Below are 4,074 nucleotides of genomic sequence, written 5' to 3'. Positions count from 1 at the left end.
CCACAGCGCTTATCTACACTGCGTTTCTAGGGACAGTTTTTATCTCTATTCTGTAATGATATTTGCTTTAAATCGGCTAGACCGTGTCTGACATTGCTAGAGTTAAAAAGAACAGCTGTCCCCTCCAAAAGGGAGGAATGTTCGAGCATCTTTCCTACCTTATTGCCAATCCATTTTTCTTGTATCATTTTTATTTGCACCGCTAAAGAACTTTATCTGACCCACACAGTATTATGTGTATCGAATCCTTCGGTACTAAATCTGACAGAGCCTTTACAATCACGAACCGTGGTTTATGTAATTATATAAATACGCTCAATGGCGCTTGTGGTTCGCCTTGGATACTCTCAGCGGGTACCTTGGACACAACCAATAGCGGCTCTCGTAAATATTACACAATACGCACTAAGTGAACGTGCCACATCCTCAAACGTTTGTGATTTTAATGATTATATTTGAGAACAAGCGTCTTAAGGTTGTGGTTTGCAAAGTTTTAAAAAAATTGACTTTGTTTTTTTTGTACCTTCCATGTTGAGTATGCATTCAAGCTATATAGTAGTCGTGAGCTATTTTGGCATTTACAATTTGACACCTTTACGTAGGTCGCTATACTCATGCTTTTGTATAGGCCACACATCACGGTTCAGCCATTGTGAAAATAAAAACGGACACAGATAAACATGGGGAGAGTCTTTTAATTTTTTAATTTATTACGCGAACAAAAGTTAACGATCGTTACAAAAAGATTTGTACCTAAAAAAATGTACTTGTCGCCTTGTCTTGTTGGTTTTGCGATCGTATGCAAAAGAAAAACTTAAATATTGTTTAAAATTTTCTTCGAACGCTCTAATTTCAAAAGGATTTCTTCTATATTTTGAATACCCATAAATCGGACCCTGAATATCTGCAAACAAAAACAAATATTAAATCAACCAAATTATTTCACATTAATCTTCTATTGCTTACAAACAAATTTCAATTTTCCGATTGTTACCCTATTCTCATCTTTATATATTTGAAATAAGACTACGGGATCTGAATTTGCGTATTATCATTTTTTTTTTAATAAAATTTAATTAAACAGAAGTCACTGGTGACGGTAATATTGTAGAAAAAAAGTTCTTTTCATAGCTTATATGCAAGCTAGGAATATGAATATTAAAATTTACTGTAACATATCACCACTATAAAAAATTTACAATTCAATCTGTATTTAGTTGTATATTCTGTGGTGCTGAAATTTTTTTTTTGGGCTACGAACATCCGTGGAAGCACACGCCATACTTAAATTCTTTGAAATATGTGAAATACAATGGTTGTACATGTACGCTTTGCGTAATCAAATAACATAATTATAGCTTCAATTACAAGGTGTAAATCGAAAAAAATCATCAGATTATCACAAGAACAAATCACTTGCTTTTTCAATTAAATTTCAATTTCATTTTGGTATCTTCATACGTCACACGCCATGGCTATCTTGTAATTAATTGTTATATTTTTTTTATTAAAGCTTAGGAATTAAAAAAAAAAAACACTAGTATACAAATTTGTTTAAATTAAGAAATATTTATTTTATCTTATATCATTCAGTGTTGCCACATCGCATGCCCTCTCAAACCTCACATGTAGGTACGAACTTACTCTTTGCCGTGTGCTAAATTAATTCTTGTCTTTATAAATACATATTTACAATGTAACTCGAATCTAGATAGGATACTTATATCGTCTGTTAGTTTCAGAGTTAATAAATTTAAGCATTTACAAAAAAATACACATTTGTTTGTTTTTTTTAATTATCAAGTTACGTGATCAAAATCATGTTCGTGTAATGTGTTATATGACACTTAATAAATACAGAAGTATTATTTAATTATCGAGTACACTGATATTTTGTGTCCTTCGATTGGTTTAGAAGCGTTTAAGCGCTTAAAACAAAAAAAAGCTTTTAAAATGTTTTCTAATGACGTAATAGCAGCTATTCGATTCGATTGATTCGATTATTCTTGACCAAATTAAGTGCATAAAAAATATTACAACAACACAGAAACCTTTGTTAAGCAATTTTTTATTGTCCTAGACCTATTAGGGTTGCGAGCAATACACAAATTAGACATTAAATTGGAGGCACCTTAAATTGGAGGCAAACGCAAGCGTGCAAAAAAAAAACACAAAACAAAATGAGTTCTAATTTTAAAATCGTCCAGAATTTTCGAGGATTTTAAAATTATCTTTGTTCTAACACTAAAACGATTCAAATATGTTTCCTGCTTTTAACCCTTTGGGACGTAGTACCTGGCCGAAAAAAAAAAATTTACACTTTTACTATTTTACAATTTCACTTTTGTCGGCTTGCGCAAGATCGGACAAAGGCACCAATAAAACCTACAAAGGGAACAATACTTCGAACACGTGGCATCTTAGTGTTAATTTGCTTAAGAAATCGGCGAACGTCTCTGAGATACGAATGCTTTTGCAGAATTTTTGTACTATAGAGATTTGTGATTTAAATTCTGGGCTACATAATCAAAATATGTAGCTATATACCTATTAGTTATATACCTACATATGTGCTATAAGTTAACTTGATTGCCCGAGGTTCTGACCACATTAGCAACGTACTGCATTTTTTTTTCCTACCTAAGCCTTGAGAGGGTATATCAGCGTTGCCTTAACTTGTAGGTGAGCTCACGGGGCTCAAACCTGATGACGTTGCTAACACGAACCCTAGCAAGAGCCATGCTTCGATCGGATCGAAAACGCGACCCACTGAGAAGATCCGGCGAGAAACTTAGTGGGCAGTACTGCATCCGTGCTCATCTTATGAAGTCGAAGTTACAAATCTCAGAAGCCATGGACGTCTATTGAAGTGATAAGAAACGCGGAATCGATTTCTGTGGTCCCATTTTACCAGACAACAGTAACAAAAAATATGATGTTTTAAATAAACTAGAGCTCCAAGTCCAGAAAGGTTTCTTAGAAGCAAGTTTGATTTTTGTTCGTAAGGTTCTTAAGGTTGTCTTTGGATGACGTAGGCTATTACACGCATCGTATGCTCACTCCGAAAAAGGGCTCTTTTGTCTGAAGAATTATACTACATCAAACTTTATGGAGTCTTCTGACTCACAGCGTTGTAGGAAATTCGGACAAATGGGCTTAGAAACTGTTGAGGTGCCTCAACAGAATGCCAAGGACTACAAGTACACCAACTCAAGGCTTGGCGGCTTCGCGGCAGATATAGAAAATGCTACTACATCTACTTGGGCAATCTCACACCACTACCCAGCCACCATCAATTGTGGGTTAAATTTTGTAATTCATATTTTTGATTACTGGAAAGTTTCGTGAACACATGTTAACTACGAATCTACTAAGGAAAATATTTACAAAGTTGTTCTTTTTTTTAAGTATGGGAATTGGCTTCTGCCATTCTCATTGTTGCTAGTGTCGTATGGGAATTGGCTTCTGCCATTGTTGCCATTGTTGCTAGTGTCGAGCTTGTAAAAAAAAAACTTCAATTATTAAATACATCCATGCACGTCCTTACGGATCCATCAGATCCAATAACTCTAGCATTAGATGCCTTCAGCTCTAACACTAGGAGCAGACTTAGGGATCCCGGTAGCCGTACTTGTCGAACTCGGCAAAGAGTTCGACGAGTAACCTAGTCCATGCATCAGCCCGCTGAGTTTCTCGCCGATTCTTCTCAGCGGGTCGCAATTCCGATTCAGTAGTAGATTCATTCGCGAAGCAGCTACTCTTGAGTTGTTAAGCCTTCTTCGGAGGCGCTCCGGTAGCTGTTAGAAATACCACCCCTCCTGGCTGAGCCTTTGCTCGCCCACCTGTCCTGGTGAAACTGGAAAGGCCTCCGGGCCACCAGTAATACTTCAATCATAAAAAAAAAAGTTTGTTATATGAAACATGATATGGAGCGAAATGATGTGAAGCTAGATGAAATAAGAAGATTTTAAGACTCCAATCAATCAGGATGAAATTAAATGAAACAATATGAGATCAGTTAAAATTAAACAATGTTCCAGGAAAAAATGGGAATTTATTGAAACTTAAGTGGGA

This window comes from Bombyx mori, chromosome 25, assembly GCF_030269925.1.
Source record: "Bombyx mori chromosome 25, ASM3026992v2".
NCBI lineage: Eukaryota > Metazoa > Arthropoda > Insecta > Lepidoptera > Bombycidae > Bombyx > Bombyx mori.
This window is presented reverse-complemented; position numbering follows the sequence as displayed.